General features: G+C 42.4%; 1 long non-coding RNA gene across 1 annotated transcript; it reads left to right on the plus strand.

Moving 5' to 3' along the window:
• The first annotated feature begins 4,402 nt into the window (after positions 1–4,402).
• LOC121820685 (uncharacterized) lies at positions 4,403–20,437 on the plus strand. Its single transcript, XR_006061367.2, has 3 exons — positions 4,403–5,558; positions 6,781–6,870; positions 12,705–20,437. It is a non-coding gene; the product is annotated as an uncharacterized LOC121820685 (long non-coding RNA).
• The last annotated feature ends 1,197 nt before the right edge of the window (positions 20,438–21,634 follow it).

Here is a 21,634-nt window from a genome sequence, read left to right on the forward strand (position 1 = left end):
GAGGCTTATTGCACAGCAATAGATAGCTGAAACCAAGATGAGGAGTTAGATTTCGGAAATGTGTTTGAAGATGGTGAAATAGCAGAGATTCAGTTCTGTGGCCCAGGAGAGAGCACTGGGCTTTGGAATTTCCTGATGATATTCCTGGCTCTTATCTCTCTCAAAGTGTATTGTGGCATTGTGGTCACAATCACAGAGCAATTTCACATTCTTTATTTCATTGATCTTAATAATAACCCCTTGACAAAATGGGGAGCATATCATTAAACCCATAATAGAGTTGAGAAAATTGAGACTCAGGAAGCTTTTACAATTTATAGGAAACCCCATGGCTTAGAACTCAGAACATAGGTCTTACAGCAATTATCCTCCAATTAAAAATCAAATTAAGAAAAAAGAAGATACGTTTTCTGATTCCCAGAATAAGCTACTTCTAGTGCACTTTGTGGTGCTAGAGGGAGACAAGGAAGATGCCTGCTGGTGAGGAGTGGGCCTGGAGATCAGAGAGCTGAGAACCTCAAGTCTGAGGAGGGCCAAAAGAGGAGATTTAAAAAATACTTCCCAAATATCTCCACAGAAACATGCATTACTGGGAAAAAAAGAATAATGATACCTCCAGGAAGATCTGGACAGATAGCCTGAATGGAAGTTCTTTGATGTCATTCATTCATAGGCTTTACAATTATTTATTCAGCCCATGCCACGTGCTAGGCACTGTATTAGGTTCAGCAATGGACAGGGTCCCTGTGCTCAAGAGATCCAGGAAGCAGACAGCCAAGCAGTTCACCAACCATAACCTGGAACCTGAGGCTTCTAGGAGGAAGTGACAGAAGAATGGGAGGGGCTGGAGAAGGGGCATGCAGGACATTTCAGGCAGAAGGAAAGGCATGTATATAGGCCTAGAGGCAAGAGAGAAAGCACCTCCTCCAAGGGAAAGCACAAAGTTGAATTTAGACAAAATGTGGTTATGGGGTGTTGTTTTATCACTCAGTCATGTCCAAGTCTTTTGTGACCCCATGGACTGTTGCCCACCAGGCTCCTCTGCCCTTGAGAGTTCCCAGGCAAGAATACTGGAGTAGGTTGCCATTTCCTTCTCCAGAGTATCTTCCTGACCCAAGGATTGAACCCACATCTCCTGCATTGGCAGGTGGGCTTTTTTGTAAAACCTCTGTGCCACCAGGCTTTGGGGTGAGGGAGTCATAAACTGAAGATAAAAGAACTATCTGCAGGCGTACTCTGGACATGAAGAGATTTAGACGCAATGACCTCATGTCTAGAGAAAGCACTGAGATAGTCCACTTCTCTTGGCATGTCTATCTTTCCCAACAATCGTATGAATACTTCATACCAGCCCCTACTCCCAAGGTCATATTAGTGACCTATGAGCTGAGTAAGCCCCATGGAGCTCACACAGCCACAGGAGGCCTGAAGACAGCATGTCTCCAGATGTAGTGTAGGGGAGCAGAATGTGCCACCCTAAGATATGTCTCTTTGGCATATTAATTGTTTCAAGTAGGTTGTTTTCTAAGGAAGTAGCAGACATGGTAAACATTCTGAAAACCTTGTACGAGTTACTCTTTCATAAGAAAGATTTATATTTGTAAGGGAAATCTCCATTAATAAAGGTGTCTCCCTCTCTGTACCAGACGAGGAGGATGACCAAATCTCTAGAAACTCTTATCAATGCAGAAGGCACTAAATTATATCTGCCTAACAACCTTACCTTTATTTGCTGTTTTTTTCCTGATAATCTCCCCAAACTGTCAGCCTCAACATTCTCTTTCGTGTTTAGCAGAGGATGGTATTTAAGATGAAGGCTTCAGCCATTTTAGCAAGTTACTTGTTTTTTCTGGGTTTCACCCATGTGAAGTCGCTCAGTCGTGTCCAACTCTTTGTGACCCCATGGACTGTAGCCTACCAGGCTCCTCCCTCCATGGGATTCTCTAGGCAAGAGTACTGGAGTGGCTTGCCATTTCCTTCTCCAGGGGCTCTTTCCGACCCAGGGATCCAACCGGGGTCTCCTGCATTCCAGGCAGATGCTTGAACCTCTGAGTCACCAGGGAAGCATGTACACAATATTAAACTCTGACTGTCCCCTGTTAGCTTATCTCATGTCAGTTTAATTCTTACACCAGTAAGAGATCCTAGAAGGGCAGAGAAAAATGTCTTCCTCCCCCAAAGCCAGTCATAAGCCAGATCAAATGTCCTGCCACCTTGAGAGGCCTTGCATGAGTAGCCACCAGGATTTCCTTTGAGTATGGCTATCTCATCTACCTCAGAGTCACATACTGTCATAATTTTAAAATGTTATATTTGTTTCCTATGCCCAAACTCACTTTTACTCATTTTTGCCATAGTAGTGAGCATTAAAGCACCTTTAATGGAAAAGACTTAAGTATTTATTAGGGGGAATAGCAAGAAAGGCAATAGCTTAGCTCTCAGTTCTCAGCTGACCTCGGAAGACAGGTAGTGGAGGGCTGGACAGCTGTAACAGGAAGAGGAAAGTTGCCACACAAGGGGACAGAATACAACCATAGCAGAACCAACTTTGGCTTTTAATCAGATGTTCCAGGGTTTCCCTGCTACTCAGGCCTCTGCTCAGACTCCCACTCAGCGACCCTAGACAGAGCCATCCTTCCCAACTTTCCTTTCCCACAATTTTGATTTCTCTCTGGAGCAATGACATTATTTACCTTTGCTCATGAAACAACCCCTTACATAGACAGAGGTCTCAAAGAAGGCCTCAAGGATCACGGCACCCGGGAGCCTGCAGTGTGGCAGCTGCCCTTGCAGCCTTCTGTTATTTGTAATGCAAAGAAGCTTCACAGATGACGAACCATGAAATGTGAAAGGACTACTTCTCCATCTCACCAAAGTTCTATTTGTGTTGCTTCCGCTTGAGAAAAGAGATGGAGCCTGATTTTCCAAAGCTTAAGGAAGACTCCCCAACCCCGCTGCCAGGATGAAAATCCTTGCTGCCTGGAGCCACTACTCCACTTCAGGTGGAGACACGCCCGTATTCCCTTTTCCATCTCACTGGGCCTCCAGTGCACAGTTACAGGCAGACAATCTGTGGAAAGTACCTTGTCTGCTGGTTGCCAGGAACAAGAGAGGCAGCAGTAGAATTTCCAGAGTCAGAGACCACTCGTGCCTTCTGGAGCACATACTCCTCTTCTCCAGAACTTTACTGGAACTCTGGACACAGACCGAGCCAAGCCAGAAAGAGACCAAGTTCAGTTCAATCGCTCAGTCGTGTCCAACTCTTTGGGACCCCATGAATCGCAGCACACCAGGCCTCCCTGTTCATCACCATCTCCCAGAGTTCACTCAGACTCACGTCCATTGAGTCAGTGATGCCATCCTGCCATCTCATCCTCGGTGGTCCCCTTCTCCTCCTGCCCCCAATCCCTCCCAGCATCAGAGGTTTTTCCAATGAGTCAACCCTTCTCATGAGGTGGCCAGAGTACTGGAGTTTCAGCTTTAGCATCATTCCTTCCAAAGAAATCCCAGGGTTGATCTCCTTCAGAATGGACTGGTTGGATCTCCTTGTAGTCCAAGGGACTCTCAGGAGTCTTCTCCAACACCACAGTTCAAAAGCATCAATTCTTCAGTGCTCAGCCTTCTCCACAGTCCAACTCTCACATCCATACATGACCACAGAAAAAATCATAGCCTTGACTAGATGGACCTTAGTCGGCTAAGTAATGTCTCTCCTTTTGAATATGCTATCTAGGTTAGTCATAACTTTTCTTCCAAGGAGTAAGCGTCTTTTAATTTCATGGCTGAAGTCACCATCTGCAGTGATTCTGGAGCCCCCAAAAATAAAGTCTGACACTGTTTCCACTGTTTCCCCATCTATTTCCCAGGAAGTGATTGGACCAGATGCCATGATCTTCATTTTCTGAATGTTGAGCTTTAGGCCAACTTTTTCACTCTCCTCTGTCACTTTCATCAAGAGGCTTTTTAGCTCCTCTTCACTTTCTGCCATAAGGGTGGTGTCATCTGCATGTCTGAGGGTATTGATATTTCTCCTGGCAATCTTGATTCCAGCTTGTGTTTCCCCAAAGGTACCTTTAATTCAAGGCTTATGGTTAGAACTCTCCACCCAGCAACTCATGGATGAGGCCTGGGGACCAAAAATAGGAAGCCCCATCGGTTTTTTTTTTTTTTAATTAACCACTAGGAAACTAAGAACAGACTTGCAGATATGGGGGCAGAAGGAGAGGGTGGGACGAATTGAGAGAGTAGCCCTTTAACATCCATCACCATATGTGAAACTAGACAGTTGGTGGAAATTTCTAGTGTGACGCAGGGAGCAAATGACAACCTAGAGGGGTGGGATGGGGTGAGAGGTGGGAGGGAGGGCCTTGAGGGCTAGAATATACGTATACCTATAGCGGGGTGTTGTTGATATATGGCAGAAATGAACACAATGTTGTAAAGCAATTATCCTTCAATTTGAAATCAATAAATTTAAATTAAAAAAACAATTTTGTTTGAATGTGTGTTAGTTCTCTTTTCTGGTGAGAGGATCCATAGATTCTAGTGGTTTTCCGAGGGATTGGTACTCAGAAAATGTTAAAGACCCCTGACAGTGAATATCTGCTTTTGGTTTCCCAGACAGGAAACACCCTGATTAACCAGAGCACCCACCCAAGGGGATTTCGGACCTGAGCCAACTCTAAATCATGTGAGGAGTAGAAAGTAGATCAATGTGGCTTAGGCTGAGAGCACAAAATGTGGAAAATCAGATCTACACAGTTTGAGTGCTGGTCTCCCCCCTCCACCCCCAAGCTCTTCCTCCCTTATGGGTAAGTTCACCATTGAAACCTTTACATTGGCCTACCCACTGAACATCAGTATTATTATTATTAACCTATATTCAAATATTGTATTACTAACCTATTATCAAAGGTTATTTGACTCAAATGAATGTATTCTGCACCCTTGGGTCTAAGAGTTTCAGGCCCATCCCTCTTGAATCAAAATGAATTATTCACCCACCCAGGACACTTTGAAGACCCATAGGAAAGCCACAGTCCCTGATGTACCATATTTGTAGCAGTTTCAGACTGGGGACATTTCTGATTTTCACCGTGGAGATGACCAACAAAAACCGCTCTCCTCAATCTGTGAGCTCCTGCCTTGGAAGTAGTTATCCTCCCCGAAAGATCAGCATGGGGAAATGGAGTCAGCTCACTACCTGAAACTGCGTAGGACACCCTATTTACCTGATCATATTGGAGCCTGTGAGGTGAGGAAAACAGGGATTACTACTTGTATTTGATAACTGAAACTCAGCGTCAGATTTGCCTGAGGTCATGTGCAGCTCCAGTCAAGCCCGGTCTTCTTCACTCAGCTCTTCCCTTCCTGTGAGCTACAGTCAATCTTTGGACTAGAAGAAAAGATGAGACTGAAGTGGAATGAACAAGATCAAAGTGAGGTTAACTAAGGAAGACTTTAAAGCAAACCATGAGAAAGAAGCCGAGCAGGAGCATTCTTTACCACTGATGCCCCGGGGAAGCCATGAGAAGGAGTAGGGCAAATGATAGAACCAGGTAAGGGACAGAAGTGAACTGTGCATGGGCTTGCTCGGACTTTGGCTCCTCTGGGGATTTTGCAAAAGGGCTGTTGTCCAGTGTTTTGCTGAAGCATTTGAGATCTGAACCAGCAGAGAATAGAAAAATCTATTCCCAACCACCTAGGATGAAAGGTGGGACCTCTCTGTTGGCACTAGTGGTAAAGAACCCACCTGCCAATGCAGGAGACACAAGATACGTGGGTTTGATCCCTGGGTTGGGAAGATCCCCTGTAGGAGAGCATGGAAACCCAACTCCAGTGTTCTTGCCTGGAGAATCCTATGGACAGAGGAGCCTGGCAGGCTACAGTTCATGGGATCACACAGAGTGGGACACGACTGAAGTGACTTAGCACACACCCATGCAGGATGAAAGTGAAAGGAAATGGCAACCCACTCCAGTGTTCTTGCCTGGAGAACCCCGGGGATGGAGGAGCATGATGGGCTGCCGTCTTTGGGGTCACACAGAGTCAGACACGACTGAAGCGACTTAGCAGCAGCGGCAGATGCAGGATGACTTCTTGGTGATACCAGTAGGGGCAGTACAACACTGCAGGTGTTCCTTCCTCCCTGTATCTATTGGATATTTCTAGAGCTACAAGTGAGGATGTAGAAATAAAAGCTACACTGTTGTCTACTTTTAAGCAGCTTGCAATCTCATGAAGGAACCAGACAAAGAAGGAAAGCATTACAATGTGGTTTTGAAACTATGGGGTCACTTAGAAAGACTACATAAATACAAACTATGTTATGAGAGGAGGCTACTGGGGGATGAGTGAATAGGTGCAACTCCTTTTAAGAATGATGAAAGTATGTTATATAAGCAAGATGAGCACGGGTAATATCTGAGAAACTAGAGAACTTGGCTATTTCAGGAAATGGAGGATATTTTAATGAGGCTGAAATAAAAGGAAAGAAAAACAGCTCTATAGTGTTAAGGTTTTAGCATGCATTGATTAGGAGCTTGGATTTTATCCTGAAGCCTTTCAAGGAGATGTAAATAAAGGATTTGGGGCATAGAAGCGTCCTACTTCAATTCACAGGTTGGAAAGAAATCTGAAGTAGAGGAGAATGAGACTAGAAGCAAGGAGGTATTCCAAAGGTATTGGAAGAATTCATCTACCATTAAAGAAGGCCTGAGCTGCAGGGTGCGGCAGATGAAGAGAAGTCAGATTCAGCACAGTTTCATTTTTTATATGCAGGTTGACAGAGAGGGAGAAGAAAGAGTCTGGTTGCTGGCTTGAGTGATCAACCCAAGATAGGAGAAGGGATAAACTGGAACACGAGAAATGGTAAGTTCAGTGTGGGATATGTTAAGATTAAGATGCCTAAGACAGAGTTGAATATTTGGATGTGGGGCTCAAGAGAGCGATCTGAGCTACCTACCAGGAACATGATTATGCAGCACATAAATTGTGGTTGAGGTCAGACCATGTGCTAGAAGGATCTCTCTCAGAGTATGTAAAGTGAAAATGGGGTTGAGGGTTGAAGAGGGGCATCCCCTGTGTCTTAGTCATGCCAGCTACCACGTCAGAAATACCATAGGCTGTATGGCTTAAAGGACATACATTTACTTCTCACAGTTCAGGAGGCTGGGAAGCATAAGATCAGGGCACCAACAGACTCAGAGTCTAGCAAGAATCCACTTACTGATGCAGAGATGAGCATCTTCACACTGGAAGATGTCCACTGGCGTTACATGGCAGAAGGGAAGAGGGAGCTCTCTGAGAGAACTCTCTTTTTATAAAGTCTTAGTCTACAGTGAGGCCAAGATAGCATAGTAGGAAGACTTTGAGCTCATGGGTATATCAAAATTAGAACTATTTACAGTGTAACTATTAATGAGGAAAAAAAGAAGACTAGCAAAAAAGATCTCCTACAAATAAAGATATAAAGAAAAGATACAATGAGACAGTAGAGAGTGAAAATGTGCTATGGTCAAGACTCATAACCCCAGGTGGGTAACCCACAAATGGGAGGATTATTACAATTGTAAGGGTTCTTCCCAAGGATCAAGTGGTCTGAGCTCTACACACACTGGGCTCCCCAGCCCTCAGGTCCTGCACCAGGAAGATGAATAGTTGACTTGGAAAGCCAATGGAGCTTGCTCTCAGGAGAGTGAGAAGGCTATGTAAGCTGACATTCCAGTCTTACAAGGTTCTTAGAAACAAAACTTCATGTACTCTGGGACTCAGGGAATAGGCAGTAATTTGAAAGGAGCCTGTATCTGACCCACCTGCTAATCTTGGGGAGCCCCCTGACGAGTGAGGAGGCAACTGCAGCTCACCCTGGGAACAGAGACACCGGAGATGGCCATTTTGTGGAGCTTATCCTACCATGAGGACACTGTGCTGGCAAGCACCATTTGTATTCCTTCCTCTAGCTCATTAACACTGGGGCGTGGCCTAGCACACCAGACTCTCAGCACCAGTACTGGGGTCCCTTGGGCCAAGCCGCAAGCTGAGTGGGAACACAGCCCCACCCACCAGCAGAGCTTCTACCTTAAGGCTTCCCAAAACCACAGCCATCCCAGGATTGGGCATTGTCCACCAGAGGACCCAAGACCTGACCTCACTCACCAGTCCATCAACACTAGCCCTGGGAACCCCAGGGCACTGCCGTCGACGGACCTGGGACCTGGCTGGGCCACCAGGTTAGTACCATCAGGGTACACTAGGGCCATTCTCACCCTCCAGTGGATAGACACCAGCTCCAGGACCCCTGGCCTTGGACTTGCCCACCAGCAAGCCAAAACCAGCTCCAACATACCGTGGACTCCTCAACCAGCTGTGCTGGGGTCCAGTCCCACTCATCAGAGGGCCAACAGCAGTTCTGAGACAGCCTGGATGCCACAGATATTTGTGTGAGGAACTGGCCCCGCTTTCCAGTAGACTGACATCAGGTTTGGAACCCTTGGCTTCATAGCCAGCCATGCCAGAACCAGGCTCTGCCTGACAGTGGACCAGAACCAGACCTAAGACCACTTGGGGTCCCATAGCCAGCAGCCTCATAACAGCCCTGCCAACCAGGGGCCAGCAGCCTCTACTCAAGGCAGGACCAACCAACTACACTGGGGGCCAGCTACATCTACTAGATCACCCACAGTAGTCAGCCTGCCACAACAGAAGGACCAACACCAGCCCAAGGAGGGGCAATCCTCAAGCATAGAGCTCATAGAAGGGAGTATACTGCCGGGAGGCATACGAAAGCTCCTGTAAAGCCACTTCTCCAAGAGCAGGAAACATAACCAACCTGCCAATTAAATAGAAATAAAAAACCGTAAATTGAGGCTACAGAGGGTTATCCTCTAAATGAAGGGAAAGGATAAAATTCCAGAAGAAGAACTAGTGAAGTAGAGAAAGGCAATGTACCCTATAGAGAGTTCAAGTTAATAATCATAAAGATGTTCAAAGAACTCAGAAGAAGATTGGATGAACAGAGTGAGAAGTTAGAATTTTTTAACAGGGTTAGAAAATATAAAGAAGAACCAGAGATGAAGAATACAATAGCTTAAATGAAAAATACACTAGAAGTAATCAAAAACAGATTAGATGATACAGAGGAATAGATCAATAAGGTGGAATACAGAGTAAGGAAAATCAGTATAAAGGAACGGGATAAAAAGAGAATAAAAAGAAATGAAGGCAGTTTAAGAGACCTCCAGGATAACATCAAGCATACCAGCATTCACCTTAGAAGGATCTCAGGAGAAGAGAGAGAAAGGGGCAGAGAACACATTTAAAGTCATAATAGCTGAAAACTTCCCTAACCTGAGAAAGGAAACAGATGTCTGTGTCCAGGAAGCCAGAGAGTCCCAGACAGGATCAGCTCAAAGAGGAACACAAGAGGCACTGTAATTAAAATGTCAAAAGCTAAAGAGAGAATATTAAAAGCAGCAAGGGAAAAGCAACAAGCTTCATACCAGGGAACTCACATAAGGCTATCAGCTGACTTTTCAGCAGAAACTCTGTAGGCCAAAACAGAGTGGCCCAAAATAGGTAAAGTGACAAAAAGGAAAACTCACAACCAAGAATAATTTATTCAGCAAGGCTTTCAGTCAGATTTGACGCAAAATCGAAAGTGCTACAGACAAGCAAAAGCTCAAGAGTTCATGCCATACCAACTTTATAAGAAATGTTAAGGGGACTTCTCTAAGTGAAAAAGGCCACAACAAGAAACGTGAACATCATGAAAGGAAAAAAATCTCATTAATAAAGGCAAATGTACAATAAAGGTAGTAAAGCAGCTGTGTGTAAAGTTAGGAGAGAGGGTAAAAGACGAAGATATTAAAATTGTGTATACCTGCAATAAGTAATTAAGAGATAAGCAAAACAAAAAGATATAAAATTCTCCACGCAAGAATAGTGGAGTGGGTAGCCATTCCCTTCTCCAGGGAATCTTCCCAACCCAGGGATCCAACCTGGGTCTCCTGAAATGCAGGCTGATTCTCTACTATCTGAGTCACCAGGGAAGCCCCAGAATATTAAACATGAAGTCAAAAACACTGCATTGGGGGTATGAAAATGCAGAGTTGTTAAAATGCATTTGAACTTAAGAGATCAGGAACCTCTGTGTGTGTGTGTGTGTGTGTGTGTGTGTGTGTGTGTGTGTATACCAATGTATATGTATATATACATATGTATATAGATATAGATAGTTATGTACAATGGGGGGAATATAATAAATACCTAATATATTTGAATGATGACATCATAACCAGACTGATTGTGGTAATCATTTTTAAATTTAGAGAAATGCCAAACTGCTATGTTGTGGAACAGAAACTAACATAGTATTGTAGATCAATTGCACTTCAAAAGCAAACAAACTCATAAAAAAATATCAGATTTGTGGTGACCAGAGGCTGGAACTGGGGGGAGGGGAATTGAATGAAGGTGTTAAAAAGCTAAAAACTACCAGTTACAAGATAAATAAGTACTAGGAATGTAATGTACAACAAGATAAATAAATATAATTAATGTTGCTGTGTGTTAAATATGAAAGTTTCAAAGAGAGTAAATCCTAAGAGTTCTCATAGAAAAAAATTTTGTCTATTTTTTTATTTCTGTACCTATGTGAGATGATAGGTGTTCCCTAAATTTGTGTAATAATCATTCATGATGTATAAAAGTCAAATTTATGATGTACTCCTTAAACTTATACAATGCTACATGTCAATTACATCTCAATGAAGCTTGAAGGTAAAAAAGAGCACTAATTCCACTGTGAGGGCTCCACCCTCCTGATCTAAACATCTGCCAAACACCCCATCTTCTAAGAGACAGTTGTTATTCAGTCGCTCAGCTGTTTCCGAGTCTTTGTGACCCATGAACTGCAGTATGCCAGGCTTCCCTGTCCTTCACAACTCCCAAAGTATGCTCAAACTCATGTCCATTGAGTCAATGATACCATCCAATCATCTCATCTTCTGTCACCCCATTCTCCTCCTGTCCTCAATGTTTCCCAGCATCAGGGTCTTTTCCATGAGTTGGCTCCTCACATCAGGTGGCCAAAGTATCGGAGCTTCAGCTTCAGCAACAGTCCTTCCAATGAGATTCAAGGTTGATTTCCCTTAGGATTGTCTGGTTTGATCTCCTTGCTGTCCAAGCGACTCTCAAGGGTCTTCTCCAACACCACAGTATGAAAGCGTCAATTCTTTGGCACTCAGCCTGCTTTATGGTCCAACTCTCACATCCATACATGACTACTGGAAAGACCATAGCTTTGACTATGTGGAGGTTTGTAGGCAAAGTGATGTCTCTGCATCTTAATACACTGTCTAGGTTTGTCATAGCTTTTCTTCCAAGGAGCAAACATCTTCTAATTTCGTGGCTGCAGTCACAGTCCACAGTGATTTTCGAGCCCAAGAAAATAAAATCTGTCACTGTTTCCATTTTTTCCCCATGAAGTGATGAGACCGGATGCCATGATCTTATTTTTTTTTAATGTTGAGTTTTAAGCCAGCTTTTTCATTCTCCTGTTTCACCTTCTTCAAGAGGCTCTTTAGTTCCTCTTTGCTCTCTGCCATTAAGGTGGTATCATCTGCATACCTGAGGTTATTGGTATTTCTCCCAGCAATCTTGATTCCAGCTCGTGCTTCATCCAGCCAGGCATTTCACATGATATACTCTGCATATAAGTTAAATAAGCAGGATGACAGTATACAGTCTTGACCTACTCTTTTCCCAATTTTGAACCAGTCCATTGATCCACGTCTGAGTCTAACTATTGCTTCTTGACCTGCGTACAGGTTTCTCAGGAGGCAGGTAAGGTGGTCTGGTATCACCATCTCTTGAAGAATTTTCCACAGTTAGCTGTGATCCACATAGTCAAAGTCTTTAGCAATTAAAAGATTAAGATTAAACAAAAGACCTAAGGTGTAGAGAGGACACACAGGCAACCAGTTTATAGCATGCTAGCAACATTGACATCGAAAGACTTGTATAGGAAGGAGACTGACAACAATTTCTTAGAAGAGTGAGAAACAAATTTAAAGTTTTTAAAGGATTTCAGAGAAGACAAGATGGCAGAGGAGTAGGTGGATGTGGAGTACATCTCTCTCCAAGGATGCATCATGAATATACCTTCAGATGCAGAAGACCTCAGAGAGCACCAGCTGAGCACTGGCAGGAGTCACTGACCACTGGAAAGGAATATAAAGACTCATACAAAACTTGGTAGGATGAAGGCAGGAAGGGAAAAAGAGGAGGAGAATGAGCAGGACGGCCTGCATCCAGATAGTAGGGGAGCTGAAGCAAGGGTAAGATCCCCATATCCAGGGCAACTGTTTAGGACAGAAAGGAAACATTTGAGGCTGTCAGAGAGTGAAGCAGCTAATCTGTGAAAGCCTGAAGGTTGGAGAACCACACAGGTAATCTGGACCACAGCCCTTTGTACACCACACAGGGATGCAATCCACGGGAATGCATAGTGGCTGGGACTGGAGTGTGGGGATTGGAGAGCAATACCAGGGCAAGAACTGCTGTTGACTTTGGGGAGACAGCTGAGGGGATGGGAGGAAGGAAATCCACATGGGGAATGCCCTTGGAGGAAAGCTGGGAGGCCACGGAGGTAGGGCACTACTACGGGGAGTCGAGCTCTCACTCTAGCCTCTCTCTCCCCACAGGCCAGTGCCAACAGCTGACCAATAGAGAGAGACCTCAGTGAGGGTGGCACACTGAGCAACTGACACGTGGAGCAACAGAGAAGGACCCCGACCATGGTTGCCCTTTGAGCACCTCCTGTGCTGAGTGATAGGGAAGGACCAGCAAGGGTGGCCTTTGAGCACCAGCTGCCAGAGTTTAGGAAAGAACTCTAACAGTGCCATATCTTCTGTGTCCGTGGCCTCCTGCTTCCCTGCACACCTGGCGCCGCTGGGGTCCGTGTGATCCAAGCAGCAGTGCCCCCTGCACAGCCAGTCCTCACTGGGGCAGACCCAAATTATCCAGGGCAACCTCAGCAGCAAACTTCTATGGATGACCCACATGCAGAGCTGGAGACAAAATCACAATTGAGCTCCAGGAGTGGAGTGATTAAGAAAGAGGATCAAAAACTTTTCCACCAGCTATACAAGCTGCAGATTAAATCCACATAACCAGCTATGTAGACTCTATGTCTATGGAATATATAAAAGGTCAATGAGTGTTCCCACAAAAGGAAATGCTCTGTCTCTAGCAGCTGTGGACATTGGAGGCAAGAACACACAGGAGTAGGGCCAGATCAGAGTCTGAGCTATTCCACAGCAGGTCTAGAGTGCAGCCCTCTCCAGTACTGGAGGGCCTCCTAGGAAGGTGGAGGTGGACTGTGGCTCGCAGCAGGGGAAAGGACACTGACAGCTGAGAACCAGGAAAAGCATTCATTATCATCCCTTTATTCTGATTCATTCTGTAGTTGATTCTAAATTTTTTCTCCTCTGTTTTTTCTCTGTTGCTGTGGTTGTTGTTTTTATTATTATAGCCATTTAAGCTTTTGGAACCTTTTTAAAAATCACACTTTTTATTTCTTTTATCTATTTCTACTTCTACTTTGGCTTTCTGCAATTCTCTGGGGCGTTTTGTTGTTGTTGTTCTAGAGCTAATCAATGAATTTAGTAAACACACAGGATACAAAATCAATACACAGAAATCTCTTTCATTCCTATACACTAACAACAAAAACTGGAGCGAGAAATTAACAGAATCATTCCATTCAGCACTGCAACAAAAAGAATCAAATACCTATCAAATCACAGAACTAGAACAAAACATTTCACAATTTGTATGGAAACACAAAAGACTGAATATCAAAGCAATAAGAATCAACCTTCCTGACTTCAGACAGAACTACAAAGCTACAGTCATCAAGACAATATGGTACTGGCACAAAAACAGAAATATTTTCCAATGGAACAAAATAGAAAACCCAGAGATTAACCCACATACCTATGTGTACCTTATCTTTTACATGGAAGGCAAGAATATACAATGAAGAATAAACAGCCTCTTCAATAAGTGGTAATGGGAAAACTAGACAACTACCTATAAAAGAATGAAATTAGAACACTTCCTAACTCCATGCCCAAAAATAAACCACAAACAGATTAAAGACCTAAATGTAAGGCCAGAAACTATAAAACCCTTAGAAGAAACTATAGGCAGAACACTATGACGCAAATCACAGCAAGATCCTCTTTGACCCACCTCCTAGAGTAATGGAATGAAAAGGAAACAAGTGGGACCTAATTAAACTTAAAATCTTTTGCACAATAAAAGAAATCATAAATAAGACAGAGAGCCCTCAGAATGGGAGAGAATAATTGCAAAAGGATCAACTGACAAAGGATTAGTCTCCAAAATATATGAGCAGCTCATGAAGTTCAACACCAGAAAAACAATCAATCAAAAAATGGATGGGAAACCTAACAAGACATTTCTCCAAAGACATACAGTTGGCCAACAAGCACATAAAAAGATGCTCAACATTGCTCATTATTGGAGAAATGCAAATCAAAACTACAATGAAATATCACATCACACCAGCCAGAATAGACATCATCAAAATATCTAAAAAACAATAAATGACGGAGAGGATGTGGAAAAAGGAAATCCCTCTTGCACTGTTGGTAAGAATGTAAATTGATACAGACACTCTGGAAAACAGGATGGAGATTCCTGTTAAAAGGCTAGGAATAAAACTATCGTATGAGCCAACAATCCTACTCCTGGGCATATACTCTGAGAAAACCAGAATTGAAAAAATGCATGTACTCCAGTCTTCAATGCAGCACTATTTACAATAGCCAGAACATGGAAGCAACCTAGATGTCTGTCAACAGTTGAATGGATAAAGAAGTTGTGGTACATATATACAATGGAATATTACTCAGTCATATTTTAAAAATGAATTTAAGTCAGTGAGGTGGACAGGGCTTTCCTGGTGGTTCAGTAATAAAGAATCTGCCTGCAGGAGATGTGAGTTCAGCCCCTGGGTTGGGAAGATCCCCTGGAAGAGGGCATGACAACTCACTTCAGTATTCTTTCCTATAGAATCTCATGGACAGAGGAGACTGCTGGGCTACAGTCCACGGGGTTGTCCAAAGAGTTGGACATGACTGAGGCAAATTAACGTGCATGCTCACAGTGAGGTGGATGAGCCCAGAGGCTATTATACAGAGTGAAGTAAGTCAGAAAGAGAAAAAATATTGTATATAAATGTATGTGCATATATAGAATCTAGGAAAATGGTACAGATGAACCTGATTACAGGGAAGGAACAGAGATGTAGACATAGAGAACTGACTTGTGGACACAGTGGGGGAGGGGGGGATGAATTGAGAGAGTAGCACTGAAACATATGTAAAATAGATAGCTAATGGGAAGCTGCTATATAACATAGAGGCTCAACCTCATACTCACACAGCCTAGAGGGGTGGAATGGGATGGGGTATGGGAAAGAGTTTCAAGAGGGAGGGGGCAGATGTATACTCATGGCTGATTAGCTTTGCTTTATGGCAGAACGAACACAACATTGTAAAGCAATTATCCTCCAATTAAGAATAAATTTTTAAAAAAGAATCCAAAGAACTGGGATGTTAACAATGTCAAATGCTGCAGAAATGAAATGCTCTGTTACAGGGATGTGTCCATTGCAAAGTAAATAAACAGGCAATTTATAGTATCAGAAGAAGAAAATGTTTAATAAGCATAAAAAAATGCACATTCAAACTAGGAATCAGAGAAAAGCAAATTAAAGAAAAGAAAATTAAACAAATTGAACAAATATTACCTTCAAGTTGGAAAAAATAATTTAATTGATAGATTCCAGTGATGATAAAATTAGAGGAAACCAGATAAATACACTGTTCATGGGAGTATAAATTGATTCAATCTTTTTGGATGAAAATTTGGTGCTATCTATCAAAATTTAACCTGTATAATACCTTGGTATTATCCCCTTCATAGATCACTGCCTTGTTGAAGTGAAGGGGCTTGAGTAACTCAACAAAGCTATGAGCCATGATGTGCAGGGCCACCCAAGACAGACAGGGTCATAGTGGAGAGTCCTGATGAATGTCATCCACTCAAGAATGGCAAACCACTCCAATATTCTGGCCACAAGAACTCCATGAACTATGTAAAAAGGCAAAAATGTATAACACCAAAAGATGAGCACCCCCAACCCCGGTCTGAATGTGTCCAATATGCCACTGGGGAAGAGCAGAGGACAATTATTAATAGTTACAGAAAGAATGGGAGAAGGCAATGGCACCCCACTCCAGTACCCTTGCCTGGAAAATCCCATGGACAGAGGAGCCTGGGAGGCTGCAGTTCATGGGGTCGCTAAGAGTCGGACATGACTGAGCAACTTCACTTTCACTTATCACTTTCATGCATTGGAGAAGGAAATGGCAACCCACTCCAATGTTCTTGCCTGGAGAATTCCAGGGATGGGGGAGCCTGGTGGGCTGCCATCTATGGCATTGCACAGAGTCAGACACGACTGAAGCAACTTAGCAGCAGCAGCAGCAACAACAGAAAGAATGAAGCTGTTTGGCCAAAGTGGAAATGATGCTCAGTTGTAGACGTGTCTGGTAATGAAAATAAAATCTGATGCGGTAAAGAACAGTACTGCATGGGAACCTGGAATGTTAGGTTCATGAATCAAGGTAAATTTGACAAGGTCAAGCAGGAGACGGCAAGAATAAGCATCAATATCTCAGGAATCAGTGAACTAAAATGGATGGGAATGGGTGAATTTAACTCAGATGACCATTATATCAGGGATTCCATGGTGGCTCAGATAGTAAAGAATCCACCTGCAATGTGGGAGACCTGGGTTTGATCCCTGGCTTGGGAAGATCCCCTGGAAGATGGCATGGCAACCCACTCCAGTATTCTTTGCCTGGAGAATCCTCACAGACAGAGAAGCCTGGTGGGCTACAGTCCATGGGGTCACAAAGAGTTGGACACAACTGAGTGACTAAGAACAGCACAGCATTATATCTACTACTGTGGGCAGGAATCCCATAGAAGAAATGGAGTAGCCCTCATAATCAACAAGAGTCCAAAATGCAGTAGTTGTGTGCAACATCAAAAGTGACTGAATGATCTCAGTTCTTTTCCAAGGAAAACCACTCAACATCACAGTAATCCAACTATCAATACTGAAGAAGCTGAAGTTGATCAGTTCTATGAAGACCTACAAGACCTCCTAGAACTAATACCAAAAAAGATGTCCTATTCACCATAGGGGATTGGAATGTAAAAGTGGGAAGTCAAGAGACAATCTGGAGTAACTGGGAAGTTTAGTCTTGGAGTATTAAATGAAGCAGGGCAAAGGCTAACCAATTCTGCCAAGGGAATGCACTGGTCATAGCAAAACCCTTTTTCAAGAACACAAGAGACGACTTTACACATGGACATCACCAAATGGTCAATACTGAAATCGAATTGATTACACTCTTTGTAGCCAAAAATGGAGAAGCTGCATACAGTCAGCAAAAATAACATCTTGCGGCTCAGACCATCAGCTCATTATGGCAAAATTCACACTTAAATGAAAGAAAGTGGGTAAAACCACTAGGTCAGTCAGGGACAACCTAAATCAAATCCCCTATGATTATACAGCAGAGGTGAGGAATAGAGTCAAGGTATTCAATGTAGCAAACCATGTGCCTGAAGAACTACGGACAGAAGTTCATAATATTGTATAGGAGGCAGTGAACAAAATCATTCCAAAGAAAAAGAAGTGCAAGAAGGCAAAGTGTTACAAATACCTGAAGAAAGAAGAGAAGTGAAAAGAAAGGGAGAAAGGGAAAGATATACCCAACTGAATGCAGAGTTCCAGAGAATAGCAAGGAGAGACAAGGCCTTCTTCAATGAACAATTCAAAGAAATAGAGGAAAAAAACAAAAAGGGAAAGACTAGAGTTCTCTTCAAGAAGATTGGAGATATCAAAAGAATATTTCATGCAAAGATGGGCACAATATGGACAGAAACAGTACTGACCTAATAGAAGCAGAAGAGATCAAGAAGAGAGGGCAAGATTGAAAAGAATAACTACACAAAAAAAGATTTTTATGACCCAGATAACCATGATGGTGTGGCCACTCACCCAGAGCCAGACATTCTGGAGTGTAAAGTCAAGTGGGCCTTAGGAAGCACTGCTGCCAATAAAGCTAGTTGAGATGGTTGAATTCCAGTGGAGTTATTTAAAATCCTAAAAGATAATGCTATTATAGTGCTGCATCAATATGTCAGCAAATTTGGAAAACCCAGCAGTGGCAACAGGACTGGAAAAGGTCAATCATCATGCCAATTCCTCAGCAGGGCAGTACTAAAAAATGTTCAAATTCCCAGACAATTGTATTCGCCTCCCACGCTAGTAAGAGTATGCCCCAAATCCTTCAAGCTAGGTTTCAGCAGTATGCGAACCAAGAACTCCCAGATGTTCAAGCTGGGTTTAGAAGAGGCAGAGTTCAAATTGCCAACATTCGCTGAATTATAGAGAAAGCAAAGGAATTTCAGAAAAAGTATCTACTTCTGTTTCATTGATTAAAGTCTTTGACTGTATGGGTCATAACAAACTGTGGAAAACTCTTAAAGAGATGGGAATAACAGACTATCTCACCTGTCTCAACAACCAGTGAGACAACTGGTCAACCAGTCAGTTGTTTTGTGTAGGGTTCTAACTCTTCCTTCTTGACCTGCATACAGGTTTCTGAGGAAGAGTTAGAACCTTACATGAAACAACTAACTGATTCAAGATTGAGAAAGAAGTATGGCAACGCTTTTGTTGTTGTTGTTGTTATCCTGTTTATTTAACTTATATGCAGAGCACATCATGAAACATGCTGAGCTGGATGAGTTACAAGCTGGTATCAAGATTGCCAGGAGAAATATCAACAACTTCAGAAATGCAGATGATACTACTCTAATGGCAGAAAGTGAAGAGGAACTAAAGAGCCTCTTGATGAGGCTGAAAGAGGAAAGTGAAAAAGCCAGCTTAAAATTCAGTATTAAAAAAACCAAAGTCATGGCATCTGTTCCCAATAATTCATGGCAAATATAAGGGGAAAATGTGGAAGTAGTGGTAGATTTCCCTTTTTTTTTTTTGAGCTCTAAAGTCACCATGGACAGTGACTGTAGCCATGAAATTAGATGATTGCTTCTTGGCAGGAAAGCTATGACAAACCTAAACAGTTTATTAAAAAGTAAAGAAATCGCTTTGCTGAAAAGGTCCATATAGTCAAGGCTATGGTTTTCCAGTAGTCATGTATGGATGTGAGAGTTGGACCATAAAGCAGGCTGAGTGCCAAAGAATTGAGGCTTTCATACTGTGATGTTGGAGAAGACCCTTGAGAGTCGCTTGGACAGCAAGGAGATCAAACCAGACAATCCTAAAGGAAATCAACCCTGAATCTCATTAGAAGGACTGATGCTGAAGCTGAAGCTCCAATACTTTGGCCACCTGATGTGAAGAGCCAACTCATGGGAAAGACTCTGATGCTGGGAAACGTTGAGGACAGGAGAATGGTGGGACAAAAGATGAGATGATTGGATGGCATCATTGACTCAATGGACACGAGTTTGAGCATACTTTGGGAGATAGCGAAGGACAGGGAAGCCTGGCATACTGCAGTTCATGGGATCACAAAGACTCAGACATGGTTGAGCAACTGAATAACAACAACAATCTCTTAGAAGATGGGGTCTTTGGCAGATGTTTAGATCATGAGAGTGGAGCCCTCATTGTGGCTTAGTGTTCTTTTTTACTTTCAAGTTTCATTGACATAAAGCAATGAAATTGACATGTAGCATTGTGTAAGTTTAAGGAGTACATCATAAATTTGACTTTTATATATCATGAATGATTATTACACAAATTTAGGGAACACCTATCATCTCATATATATACAGAAATAAAGAAATAGAATAAATCAGGTTTGATGCATGATACAGGATGCTTGGGGCTAGTGCACAGGGATGACCCAGAGGGATGGTATGGGGAGGAAGGTGGGAGGGAGGTTCAGGATGAGGAACACATGCACACCTGTGGTGGATTCATGTTGATGTATGACAAAACCAATACAAATTATGAAGTAATTATCCTCCAGTTAAAATAAATTTATATTATAAAAAAGAATAAATCATGGTATTAATATGCTGTGGGACAATATGAGGCTATAATACAGAATGAAATAGAAAAGAACATATTGATCTAAAAGAAATCTGTTATACATCATTGAGGAAAAATTGTAAACAAATACACAAGACCTTTTTTAAAATTTATTTTATTGAAATATAGTTAATTTACAGTGTTGTGTTAATTTCTACTGTAGAAAAAATGATTCAGCTATAAATAGATAGATATTCTTTTTAATATTCTTTTTGAATTAAGTTTTATTTGGGGTAAAATGAGAACCGTATCCCAGGATTTATCACAGGATATTGAATATAATTGGGTTTCCTTGGTGGATCAGTGGTAAAAAATGACCATATGCCAATGCAGGAGACACAGATTCAGTCCCTGGGTTGGGAAGATCCCTTGGAGAAGGAAATGGAAATCCACTCCAGTATTCATCAGAAATCCCATGATCAGAAGAACCTGGTAGGCTATAGTTCACAGGGTCATTAAAGAGTCAGACATGACTTCTCAACTAAACAACAATAATTGAGGATAGTTCTCTGTGCTGGATAGTAGGACCTCATTGCTTATCCATTCTATATGTAACAGTTTGCAGCTACTAATCCAAAATTCCCATTCCTGTTTTATTTCACCTCTCTGATTCTATTTCTTGTCTTCATTTTTATTACTGGTAGTTCCCAGAATTGTATCCTTCATCCTTTCTCTTCTCACATATGGCCCCTGAATGATTTACTCTTTTTCTGTGGCTTCATCTACACCCTATCATGTTTATATTCATGATGGAATTTTTCTAATATCAAGATGATAGTGTTGGAATAACATTGATGCAAGAACCCACAAATTTATAGAATAAAATTATTAAAAGAAAAGAAGATACTGTTGATATCAGTATACGCAATTGGCATACCAGTCTAAACATGCATTGGATCTAGCTCATTCAGTTACAACTTCACAAGAGTGGCATATGTTTCATGCATCCAAGAATGCTCCTCCTTTTCTCTTGTACTAAATGCTGACTTGAAATGGCTATAGAGTTCTTGGGTCATCACCTGCACCTTCCTCAACTCTGTAGATGTTATTCAAGTCTTTTATGACATTTTTGAGGCAGAAAGTAGAACTTTCAGCCTTTGTGGTGCTCCCCTATCCAGCTGACTGTAGAAATCACCATCATTTACCTCCTCGATGTGTAGTTCTCACATAGGTGAGTGAATCTTAAGTCAGGCCTCACTGTACCCTCACTATTGTCTTTTTAACACAATTTTCTCTCTCTAACAAGCAAACCCAGTCAAAGATGGTTTTCCTTAAATTCTGAGAGGTAATCTCTAAACCCTTGGATATTGTCAAGCATGATAGGAGTGTCTGGGGGCTTGCAGCTCCAGATGATAATAATATGATTTAGGGCTGGGGATTTGAGCCACATCAAAAATATGA

The sequence above is a fragment of the Ovis aries genome, chromosome 1 (genome assembly GCF_016772045.2).
Source record: "Ovis aries strain OAR_USU_Benz2616 breed Rambouillet chromosome 1, ARS-UI_Ramb_v3.0, whole genome shotgun sequence".
Taxonomy (NCBI): Eukaryota; Metazoa; Chordata; class Mammalia; order Artiodactyla; family Bovidae; genus Ovis; species Ovis aries.